The sequence below is a fragment of the Lithobates pipiens genome, unplaced genomic scaffold, assembly GCF_037356315.1.
Source record: "Lithobates pipiens isolate NorthernLeopardFrog02 unplaced genomic scaffold, aLitPip1_a1.2 Scaffold_10, whole genome shotgun sequence".
NCBI classification, from domain to species: domain Eukaryota; kingdom Metazoa; phylum Chordata; class Amphibia; order Anura; family Ranidae; genus Lithobates; species Lithobates pipiens.
Genome location: NW_027507686.1, coordinates 108,065,254 through 108,078,458, shown reverse-complemented (window position 1 = coordinate 108,078,458; position 13,205 = coordinate 108,065,254). Strand labels below are relative to the sequence as shown.

At 42.9% G+C, this 13,205-nt stretch overlaps 1 pseudogene; it reads left to right on the top strand.

Annotated features, from left to right (window-relative positions):
• The first annotated feature begins 11,214 nt into the window (after window positions 1–11,214).
• On the top strand, window positions 11,215–11,333 carry LOC143948619 (5S ribosomal RNA; annotated as a pseudogene).
• Window positions 11,334–13,205: the final 1,872 nt, after the last annotated feature.

Here is a 13,205-nt window from a genome sequence, read left to right as displayed (position 1 = left end):
GTGCCTCTGTCCCAGAAAACGACTGAACATCTAACGTTTACCTACGTAGGCCATGTCTGCCCTGGGTGGCATTCCCCCCTCCCTTTTTGTCTTTATTTTTCTTTTTTTCCCCACCGCCATCCCCCCACCTCCTCTCTCTCCGTCTTTGCACTCTCTTCTTCCCACTTTGTCTCCTTACTAGCCTTCGGGACCCAGAAGAACCCCAGGGTTCTGGACATGACCGGCTCATATTTTACTCTGGTTCACGTAGGTCATGATAAGCTGGCTCGCTGTGGTCCCAGTTGTTCTCCATGATTACATTTGTCCGAACGGAGCTGCACTAGTTATACTGTACTACATGTCGGAGGTGGGGTTTCTCTCTTTTCTGCATGAAACTGTAGGACTCCCCTCTGAGAACCCAGAGTTATTTGGCTGCCTATTTTTTGTTACCATGTAATTGTGACCCTGGGTCATGCTGTATGGTTGACTGTTATATTTATGTTGTTCTACTTAATAAAAGAATAATAAAAATAAAAAAAATAAGTCAATGCCAACAACTTAAAACTAAAGCCTATGGCATCGAGAGGTCCCAACCCTGCTTAGCCTCTGAGATCAAATGCACGCTCAACCCTCTTGACAAACGCCAAGATGGTCACCTTGGGAAACAAACAAAAAAAACAAGTCAACGCCAACAACATAAAAAGAAGCCTGCGGCATTCGGAAAACCCAGGCGGTCTCCCATCCAGGTACAAACCAGGCCCAACCCTGCTTAGCCTCTGAGACCAAACGAGATTGGGCGCTTTCAGGGTGTTGTGCCCGTAGGCAATTTCTTTGTGCACTCTCAACCCTCTTGACAAATGCCAAGATGGTCACCTTGGGAAACAAGGGAAAAAAAACAGGTCAAAGCCAACAACATAAAAAGAATCCTACGGCATCCGGTATTCCCAGGCGATCTCCCAATCAAGACACTAACCAGGCCAGATCTTTCTATGTCACCTGGTCTTCCCAGGCAGTCTCCCATCCAGGTACTAACCAGGCCTGACGCTGCTAAGCCTCTGAAATCAGACGAGATCGGGTGCTTTCAGGGTGATGTGGCCGTAAGCGTTCTCTTCAAGACACGCCAAACCCTCTTGACAAACGCCAAGATGGTCGCCTTGAGAAACAAGCGAAAAAAACAGTTCAAAGCCAACAACATAAAAAGAAGCCTATGGCACGGGGCGTGGCCTGGACAGCAATGGAGTAGGACGCTTGTGACCTGAGCTCCGCTCCTACCGCGATCTCCTGTAGTGATCCTGGGTGCCCTCTAACTGTTTTACCTACGATTTTACCGGTGTAATACCCGCTACCTTCTTGTGTATACATTGGGACGATGTCTCCGACGAAGAAGCAGTCTGCAGCGGCGGCATCTCTTGAAAAGTTCCGGCGGGACTATGAGGGCCAACATGGCGGACAGTCCACTCCGGCTGCAGAACCTGCTACCTCAGACACGGCGAAGGTGCTTGAGGCAATTTCTACCTGCCAGACCACACTGACAACTAAACTTGAGGAGGTTAGGGTGGATGTCTCACTTATCCGACAGGACATGGCTAAACTGCATGACAGAGTGAAGGAAACTGAAACCCGGATCAGTCAGGCCGAAGATGACCTGTTCCCTCTGCAGCATGCCCAACAGGATGTGCAAAGGCAGCTCCAGCAGCTGGCCCAGAAACAGGACGACCTTGAGAATAGGGCCCGCAGATCTAACCTCCGCTTTATCGGCCTGCCGGAGGGCTCCGAGGGGGCTGACCCGGCGACATTTTTGGAATCTCTCCTGATTAAGGCCTACGGTAGGGAAGCGTTCTCTACCTCATTTATTATTGAAAGGGCCCACAGAATGCCCGCCCGCCCGCCGCCGGAGGGGGCACCTCCTCACACGTGCATTGCTAAGCTGTTAAATTACCGGGATAGGGATGCCATACGTCGCCTTACTCATGAAAAAGGCAACATCCCGTTTCAGAACGGACATATCTCAGTGTTTCCTGACTTCTCCGCAGAAGTTCAAAAACGTCGTTCCCGATTCGTGGAAGTCAAGAGGCGCCTTAGGGCACCTCACCTCAAGTACGCCATGTTGTACCCAGCCAGCGAAGACTTAGGGGACGAATGGGGGTTTTTCTTTACTACTAATCAGGGGACGGCTCCGGTTGACTGTACCTGGGAGGCTTTTAAACTGCACGTACGCTCCAATTTAACACACCGGATTAACCGGTTGAAGCGTACCTCCAAGACTTTGCTATCTAATGCCCTATGGGAGCTGGACTCGGTGACCACTGACTTCACTACTGAACCCACAACTGCTAAGGCCCAGGTATTACGTCACCACACAAGGCTAGTAGATCACCTCCACATTGAACAGGCTAAGCAAAAGTTGTTTTTTGTTAAGCAACGGGTGTTTGAACAAGGAGAGAGGGCGGGAAAGTTGCTGGCCTACTTGGCGCATCGGGACTCCAAGCCCCCGGTGGTGGTTTCGTTGACTGACAATGGGGGTGAGGAGTTGACTGGTCCACCAACAGTGGCCACCATGTTTCGTGCTTACTATGCTGCCCTTTATGAGTCGCAGGTGCATAGGCCGAGAACTGAGACGGGGGCATACCTCCGAGATATCTCTCTTCCCTACCTGTCTGAGGCTCAGGTTGAGTCTCTTGAGGCCCCGATATCGGCAGATGAGATTAGGCTAGCAGTGGCATCCCTTGCAACGGCTAAGGCCCCTGGACTGGATGGTATTCCCCTGGATTTCTATGCCCACTACTCTGAGACACTAGTGCCAGAATTGTTGAGATTATATACACACATATTTGACTCCGGGTCCCTACCTGATACTCTACGGCAGGCAGTTATTATAGTGATACCCAAGCCAGGAAAGGATACCCACTCCCCGGATTCCTATCGCCCCATCTCGCTGCTCCAAGCAGATATAAAAATTTTGGCTAAAGTCCAAACGGAGCTGCATTAGTTATACTGTACTACATGTCCGAGGTGGGGTTTCTCTCTTTTCTGCATGAAACTCTAGGACTCCCCTCTGAGAACCCAGAGTTATTTGGCTGCCTATTTTTTGTTACCATGTAATTGTGACCCTGGGTCATGCTGTATGGTTGACTGTTATATTTATGTTGTTCTACTTATACTTAATAAAAGAATAAAACAAAAAAAAAAAAATAAGTCAATGCCAACAACTTAAAAAACAAGCCTATGGCATCGAGAAATCCCAGGCAGTCTCCCATCCAGGTACTAACCAGGTCCCAACCCTGCTTAGCCTCTGAGATCAAATGAGATTTGGCTCTTTCAGGGTGATGCAGCCATAGTAGATTTTTTCAGGCACGCTCAACCCTCTTGACAAACGCCAAGATGGTCACCTTGGGAAACAAACAAAAAAAACAAGTCAACGCCAACAACATAAAAAGAAGCCTACCGCACCTAGTATTTCCAGGCGGTCTCCCATCCAGGTATTAACAAGGCGCGACCCTTTCTAGCCTCTGAGATCAGCGGAGATTGGGCGCAATCTCTTTGGGCACTCTCATCCCTCTTGAAAAATGCCAAGATAGTCACCCTGGGAAACAAGCGAAAAAAAAACAGGTCAACGCCAACAACATAAAAAGAAGAATACGGCACCTGGTATTCCAAGGCCGTCTCCCATTCAAGTACTAACTAGGCCCAACCCTTCTTAGCCTCTGAGATCAGAAGAGATAGGGTGCTTTCAGGGTTATGAGGCTGTAAGCGATCTCTTTAGGCACTCTAAACCCTCTTGACAAATGCCAAGATGATCACTTTGGGAAACAAGCGAAAAAAACAGGTCAACACCAACAACATAAAAATAAGCCTGCGGCATCTGAAAAACCCAGGTGGTCTCCTATCCAGGTACAAACCAGGCCCAACCCTGCTTAGCCTCTGAGACCAAACGAGATTGGGCGCTTTCAGGGTGTTGTGCTCGTAGGCAATTTCTTTGTGCACTCTCAGCCCTCTTGACACATGCCAAGATGGTCACTAGTGTATACAGATAGGCTAGATTATACAGAAGAACGTCCTGGGTATGCAGAGATGGAGGCTAGGGTATACAGAGAGAGAGGCTAGAGTATGCATACTTGCTAGTGTATACAGGCGGACTAGTGTATACAGAAGACCGGTTAGTTTATACAGAGAGGCAAATGTGTACAAAAGACAGGCTAGTGTATACAGATAGGCTAGATTATTCAGATAGGCTAGATTATACAGAAGAACGTCCTGGGTATGCAGAGATGGAGGCTAAGGTATACAGAGAGAGAGGCTAGAGTACGCATACTTGCTAGTGTATACAGATGGACTAGTGTATACAGAGGACCGGCTAGTTTATACAGAGAGGCTAATGTGTACAGAAGACCGGCTAGTGTATACACATAGGCTAGATTATAGAGAAGAACGTCCTGGGTATGCAGAGATGGAGGCTAAGGTATACAGAGAGAGAAGTTGGGTTACAAAGAGAGGCTAGTGTATGCAGACTTGCTAGTGTATACCGGTGGACTAGTGTATACAGAGAGGCTTGGGTATACAGAGAGCTAATGTATAAAGAGATGCTAGTGTATACAAAAGACAACCAAGAGTAAACAGTGAGGCTCGTGTATACAGAAGACCGGCTACACAGAAGCTAATTTGTACAAAAGACAGGCTAGTGTATACAGATAGGCTTGATTATACAGAGGAAGGTCCTGGGTATGCAGAGATGGAGGCTAGGGAATCCAGAGAGAGACTGTGTTACACAGAGAGGCTAGAGTATGCAGAAGACCGGCTATTTTTTTTTACAGATAGGCTTACACTGTACACAGAGAGATTAATGTATACAGAAAAGCTAGCGTGTAAAGAAGACAGGACTTTATGTTTTGCTAATGCAACTACTTCTGAAACATGTAAAGTGCTTTTTTCATATTTTGGTGATGTTAAAAAGTGGTGTGTTGTCAGTGGTGATATCAATGGGACAGTTAATGTGGAGAACTACAACTATACAAAATAGAGCAAAAGAGTGCTAAGTTTATTTTGTTAAGTCATTGACTGATAGACGTTAAGTAATTGGCCGTTATTGGTTTGGCAGTACATGGTTTATTTTGATGTAAGATAGTTTTATTCTCTACTTATAGCCGAGTTTTAGACGACTTTATTATTAGCATTATTATCATTATTCGCATTATTCATATATATTATGCAGAGTGTAAGTATTGCAGTGAGACGATATTGCTTTTAAAAGATTTGTATTATTATACATAGCATTGTTAGCAGACCAATAGGACAATTTACATGGCTTAATATTGCAGAGCGTAATTTATCAGGAAAGAGATCCAAAGCGTTAGTTGCAGTAGCTTCATAAAACCTTCATAAAAACTTCATAAGAAATCGTTGCATTACTCTAAATTTAAAAGTTGTTCCGGTAGCACTGAAAAGACGATATTAGATGAGTGATCTACACATTTCGTTTACTATTGCAGAGAGATACCGGCTAAATGTTAATATGTTAATATGTGCTGCGGGAAGGTAGAAATTAGACGGTTTAGTGTGAGCTGGTTTACCAGGATTTAGAGATAGTAATCTGTTTATACTAATAATAAATATAGCAAAATAACTCTAAAATTAATATTGAGACAGCATATACAGGTCGGGTTTAAGTGGGAATACACGAAATAACAGCAACGAAGTGTGTAGGTTTTTATCAATCAGGTTCATTACGTGTCTTTAATCATGTAGTGAATATACCCCAAATATAGCACAAGGATGAGAAAGCATAATAACTAACAGAGGATGACATGGCAAAAAGACAAACTGCATTAGAAATGTGAATATGAATTAGAGATGAAATGCCAATCCCCAAGGCTACGTACAGCAAAGTGTGAGCTAAGCAGCTAAATATTCTGCAAAAGCAGAGCTTAAGTATTGCAGTTTAAAAGAGATCGGAAGCGTTAGTTGCAGTAGCTCCAAAATGACTGAGAAATCATTTCATTACTCTAAATGTAAACGTTATCCCGGTAGCACTGAGTGGACTGATATTAGATGAGTGATCGTTGTGGTACAAATTCAGTTTCCTATAGCAGAGAGATACCAGCTAAATGTGAGAAGAGCAATTAAACTGTTCACATCGGTAGCATTGTATTACTCTTAATATGTGCAGCGTGTAAAGAAGCAATAAGATGGTTTTGTATTATCCTAAAATTAGCAGTATACGTAAAAAAGGTGAGTAGGTAACCTGGATTTAGACATAGCAAACTCTATAATCTAATTTAGCAAAATTAGAAAGGATAATATTGAGACAGTATATATTGGTCGAGTTTAAGTGGAAATACACAAAATATCTAGCTTACCTTTACATTGTTCAATAGAGCGTTGCAAAGTAATACCAAGGCAGAATGTCGGAATAGCAATTAGATGAGAAAATTGCTGTAATCATGAAATATCAGCAACGACTAGGTTTCTATCGAATGAGAAGGTATAATAACTGGCAAAGAAGTATGACATGGCAAAGAGACAAATTGCATTAGAGATGTGAGATAGACATGAAATGTCATTCCCCATTGGTTATTTACATGTAACCATTAATACAGTTAACGCGGCTACATACAGCAAAGTGTGAGCTAAGCAGCTAAATATTACTTAATATTGCACAGATTAAGTATTGCAGTTTAAAAGAGATCGGAAATGCATTAGAGATGTGAGATGGACATGAAATGTCAATCCCCATTGGTTACTTACATGTAAACGCGGCTACTTACAGCAAAGTGTGAGCTAAGCAGCTAAAGGGTATTTACGAGTAAATTGACGTAGCTTGAAAATTCCAACGTGTAAATCGTTCCATTAATTTTGTTACGCACGAAGACGGCTTACACTGACTGTTTTCCGTTTACAGTGGTTATCGGCATAATGTATCAGTAACCATGAACATTAATAGTGATGTATTAGGATGTATGCATGATGTGAATGTAATTGCATGTATTAATGTATTATTGATAAAGTAAACCGTCCCACTGCTTTTCTCACATTTTGCTGCTGTTAAAAAATGTGTTGCAAGTGTTATGTGTTACAAATGGTTATCAGTGTGACAGTTAATGTGGAGAAGAAGTAATACACAAAATAGAGTCAGAAAGAGAATCCTATTGCATAGAGGTAGCGAGAGATGGTTGCATTGCTCTTAATGTGCAGTGTGTAAAAGGTTTTAAAAAGATGGTTTTGTGTGACTTTTATTTAACGTAAAATTAGCTGTAGACATTATAACTTGTTACAATGATTTAGAGATAGTAATCTCTATAAAATAATAATAATAAGTATAGGAAAACAAAATAAGAAAATTTTGAGGCAGTATGTATAGGTCGAGATATAGTGACTACACAAAAGGGATCAAGGGATAGTTGCAAAGTCAAAGGTACATTATTTAAGAGTAAATTGACGTAGCTTGCATATTCCAAAGTATAAATCGTTCCATTAATTTTGTTGCGCACGAAGACGGCTTACACTGACGGTTTTCCGTTTCCACTGGAAAGAGAATCCTATTGCATACAGGTAGCGAGAGATGGTTGCATTACTCTTAATGTGTAAAGGTTTTAAAAAGATGGTTTTGTGTGAATTTTGCTTTAAGGGATAGTTGCAAAGTAATATCCTCATTAAGGCAGAATGTCGGAATAGCAATGAGATTCGATGGTTGCAACATAAAACGAAATATGAGCACGGCTAAAATACAGAACAACAGTACATAATTTAAGAGTACAGTAGACTATAGTATAAATTATTTCAGATTAAATAGACTTAGAATGAAAAAAATCTAAGTTTAAATAGTTGAGTAAATCGTTGAGTAAATTATCAGCTAAGTTAACGCTGAGATTATGATTAATTTCACAGTTCCATTACGCGGTCCTTTTACACTGGTATAGTCATAATTTAATATCAGTAATTGCTATCAGTAAATATTAAAATTGTAAGACGTTTCACGGTTATGTGGAATTGATATGGATTTAAAAGCGGTACATTAATTTTCTGAAGTATATGGCAGAAAGACGGCTTACACAGCTTTTCTCACATTTTGCTGCGGTAAAAAGTAATGTTTTGTCACTGTGTTTTAACTGTTACAAGTTAAGGTGGAGAAAAAGAAGTAATACAGAAAATAGAGTCAAACAGTGGAAACGTTTATTTGTCATGACAGCTGATACTGGTTGAGCAATAAAACAGTTTTATTAAGATGTAAGACTAGTTTTATTCTCTACATATAGGCTTTTCATAGAGTTGTATAATATAGGCGACCAATAGGACATTTAAATAGCTTAATATTGTAGGGAGGAAGTATCGCTTTTCAAAGGTAAGAGATTGAAAGCTTAGCTTGAAAATGGCCGAGAAATAGTTGCGTTAGTCTAAATTTAAAGGATATGCCGGTACCATTGAGAAAGCTTATATTAGACTAGTTGATCTTTGCATTACACAATCCTATTATTATTATTATTAAGATCATAGTGCAGAGAGATACTCAGTTAATGTCAGAGATACTCGGTTAATGTCAGAAAAGCAATAAAACTGTTAACAATAAAACTATCGTTAGCGAGCGATAGTTACATTACTCTTAGTATGTACAGCATGTCTGGTAGCAAATGGATGGTTTTGTGAACATTATGCGTACAATTAGCGGTAGAACTCATCGAAGTGAATAGATGTAACCGGATTTTGAGCTAGTACTCTCTATTTCTAATAAGAAACAAAGAAAAAAAAGTCAGGATGGTGTGTCAGGACTGTCACATACTCAATGTGACAGTTGATGTGGAGAATTATAAATATGCAAAATAGAGCAAAAGAGTACATGGTTATATGTATGATAGTTTTATTGCATGCTTGATGTGGATGATTAAAATCGTGTAGTGATCTATATTTAGCATAAGAATGAAAAGGCATAACATGGCAATGAGACAAACTCCATTAGAGATGTGAGCTAGATGAAATGATGAAATGTCTCTGTATAGCCCAGATTGTCTTCTGTTATCACTTGGCCTACCCTCTAAATTCACTAGCCTCTCTATATACACCAGCATGTTTACACTAGCCGATCTTCTGCATACAATAGCCTGTCTTCGATATACACTAGCCTATGTTCTGAATACACTAGCCCGTCTTCTGTCTTCTGTATGCCCTAGCCTGTCTTCTGTATACATTAGTCTCTCTGTATAAACTAGCATCTCTGTATACCCCAAACTGTCTTCTGTAAAAACTTGTCTCTCTTTATAGCCTGTCTAGCCTTTCTTCTGTACACACTAGATTCTCTGTATACACTAACCAGGCTTCTAATATACAATAGCTTCACTCTATGCACTAGCCTCTCTGTATAATCTAGCCTCTCTTTATACCCTAGATAGTGTTCTGCATACACTAGCCTCTCCGTAGAAGCCTAGCCTCTCCGTAGAAGCCTAGCCTCTCCGTAGAAGCCAGCCTTTATATACTAGCTTCTCGGTACACCCTTGCATCTCTGTAATACACTAAACCCTCTGTATACCAGTGCCTGTCTTCTGTATATGCTAGACTGTAAAAACTAGCTAGAATACACCAGCCTGTCTTCTGTACCCACTAGAATCTCTGTATACACTACCCAGTCTTCTGTATACACTGTCAGCTTGGATGTATACCCAAGCCTGTCTTCTGTATACACTAGTCTCTCTATATGCACTGTCCTAACTGAATACACTCGACTCTATCTATACACTAACCTCTCTATATACACTAACATCTTTGTATATATTAGCTTCTCTTTAAGCTAGCCTCTCTGTGTACCCCAGCCTCATTGTTTACTCTAGCATCTCTGTATACTCAAGCCTATCTGCATACACGAGTCTGTATTCTGTATTCACTAGCCTTTCTTCTGTATGCTGTAGTCTTCTATATTTACCAGCTTCTCTGTACACCCTTGCATCTCTGTAAACACTGTGTAAACTAGCCAGTCTTATGTATACACTCGCCGACTGTATACACTAGACTCTCTGAATACACTAAACTCTCTGTATACCACAGCCTGTCTTCTGTATACACTAGACTGTAAAAACTAGCTAGAATACACCAGCCTGTCTTCTGTACCCACTAGACTCTCTGTATACACTACCCAGTCTTCTGTATAGAATGTCAGCTTTGATGTATACCCAAGCCTGTCTTCTGTATACACTAGCATCTCTATATGCACTGTCCTTTCTGTATACACTCGACTCTCTCTATACACTAACCTCTCTATATACACTAACATCTTTGTATATACTAGCCTCTCTTTAAACTAGCCTCTCTGTGTACCCCAGCCTCACTGTTTACTCTAGCATCTCTGTATACTCAAGCCTATCTACATACACGAGTCTGTATTCTGTATTCACTAGCCTTTCTTCTGTATGCTGTAGTCTTCTATATATACCAGCTTCTCTGTACACCCTACCACCGTAACAGTGCTAGGTTCCTGTATTACAGAAACAGAACACCAGCAATAAGGTGTATACTGTGCAGGAGGCACACAACACCCACTCTAACTTCTGCACTGCAGATGCATGTATTGCAGAAATTGAACACCAGTAATAAAGGGTAGCTTCAGGTGTGTACTGTGCAGGAGGCACATAACACCCACTGTAACAGTGCCAGGTTCCCAAGCAGTAAAGACACTGTCCCTGCCTATCTTCCTCTTTCCCTGACCACCGCAACACACTATACAAGGCCGCCGCGCTGGCGTCCTTATATAGCGTGGGGTGTGTACTAAACCCCCCTGAGCTATAATTGGCCACAGGAATCCTGCCTGTGGTGAATTGTGGCTCTCCTCACAGAGGATGTCACATCTGTTCTTATTATATAGAACCTATTATGCTCCTCGTAAACTTTTTCAGTTTGGCCGAACGGCCGGACGCAAGTTGCCCCCGGTGCGGGAACATGGGGGGAGACATGATGCACATGTTTTGGAGATGCCCGAAGTTGATCCGCTACTGGACAGAGGTGACAGGAACCATTGATCGGGTGTTTGGAACCTCCACCAGGATGGAGGCGAAGTATTGTCTCCTGGGATTAGTTGAAGGAGTTGGAAACCCGGGAAGTAGCCAGATGGCAGTTCTGAGATGCCTATTTCAGGCAAGGAAACTGATTGCCCAACCCTGCTTAGCCTCCAATGTTGGCAATGACTTGGTTTTTTTCGCTTGTTTCCCAAGATGACCATGTTGGCGTTTGTCAAGATGGTTGAGAGTGCCCGAAGAGATCGCCTATGGCCCCATCACCTTGAAAGTGCCTGATCTTGTCTGATCTCGGAGGCTAAGCATTGTCGGGCCTGATTAGTAACTGGATGGGAGACCAACTGGGAATACCAGGTGCCGTAGGATTCTTTTTATGTTGTTGGCGTTGACATGTTTTTTTTTTTCCGCTTGTTTCCCAAGGTGATCATCTTGGCATTTGTCAAGAGGGCTGAGAGTGCCCAAAGAAATCTCCTACGCCCACATCCCCCTGAAAGCGTCCGATCTCATCTGATCTCAGAGGCTAAGCAGGGTCCGGCCTGGATAGTACCTAATTAAAGGTGCCGTAGGAATCTTTTTATATTGTTAGCTTTGACCTGTTTTTCTTTCGCTTGTTTCCCAAGGTGACCATTTTAGCATCAGTCAAGAGTTTTGAGTATGTCCCAAAGCGTTCGCCTGAGGTCACATCACCCTGAAAGCGCCCGATCTCAGAGGCTAAGCAGGTTCTGGGTCAGATGGGAGACCGCCAGGGTCTATGTTGTTGGCGTTGACCTGTTTTTTTTCACTTGTTTCCCAAGATAACCATCTTGGTATTTGTCAAGAGGATTGAGAGTGTCTAAATAGAACACCTATGGCCACATCACCCTGAAAGCGCACAATCTCATCTGATCTCGGAGGCCTAGCAGTGTACGGCCTGGTTAATACCTGTATGGGAGACCATCTGTGAATACCAGATGCCGTAGGCTTCTTTTTATGTTGTTGGCGTTTACCTGTTTATTTTCGCTTGTTTCCCAAGGTGACCATCTTCGCGTTTAACAAGAGGGTTGAGAGTGCCCAAAGAGATCACCTACGGCCACATCACCCTGAAAGCACCCGATCTCGTCTGATTTCAGAGGCTTAGCAGCGTCAGGCCTGGTTAGTACCTGGATGGGAGACCGCCTGGGTTTTCCAAATGCCGCAGGCTTCTTTTTATGTTGTTGGCGTTGACTTGTTTTTTTTGGTTTGTTTCCCAAGGTGACCATCTTGCCGTTTGTCAAGAGGGTTGAGCATGCATTTGATCTCAGAGGCTAAGCAGGGTTGGGACCTGGTTAGTACCTGGATGGGAGACCGCCTGGGATTTCTCGATGCCATAGGCTTTAGTTTTAAGTTGTTGGCATTGACTTATTTTTTTTTATTTTTATTATTCTTTTATTAAGTAGAACATAAATATAACAGTCAACCATACAGCATGACCCAGGGTCACAATTACATGGTAACAAAAAATAGGCAGCCAAATAACTCTGGTTTCTCAGAGGGGAGTCCTACAGTTTCATGCAGAAAAGAGAGAAACCCCACCTCCGACATGTAGTACAGTAGTACTGAGTAACGGAGTAGTGCAGCTCCGTTCAGACAAATGTAATCATGGAGAACAACTGGGACCACAGCGAGCCAGCTTATCATGACCTACGTGAAGCAGAGTAAAATATGAGCCGGTCATGTCCAGAACCCTGGGGTTCTTCTGGGTCCCGAAGGCTAGTAAGGAGACAAGGCATAGTCAAAAGGGAGGACGGGGGAAGAAGAGAGTGCAAAGACGGAGAGAGAGGAGGTGGGGGGATGGCGGCGGGGAAAAAAAGAAAAATAAAGACAAAAAGGGAGGGGTGGAATGTCACCCAGGGCAGACATGGCCTACGTAGGTAAACGTTAGATGTTCAGTCGTTTTCTGGGACAGAGGCACTGCTCACCTCCCGAATGTAGTCTCGAGTACCAGTAAAATACCTCCAGGGCCTCCATGTAACACTAAATGCCTCTTCAGTGTTGTGAAGGGTGGCGGTCAATTCTTCCATCCGGAGAATATGATTGACTTTGGAATACCACAGCACCTTGGATGGGGGCTGAGGCTGCCTCCACAGTGCGGGAATGCAGGCCCAGGCGGCATTCAGGAGTTGCATCGTGAAGGTTTTTTTGTATTTTCGAACAGGCTGTTGGGTCAAGTGTAGAAGGCATGCTGCTGGGAACCCAAAAGTTCCTCAAGGCAGGGCATGC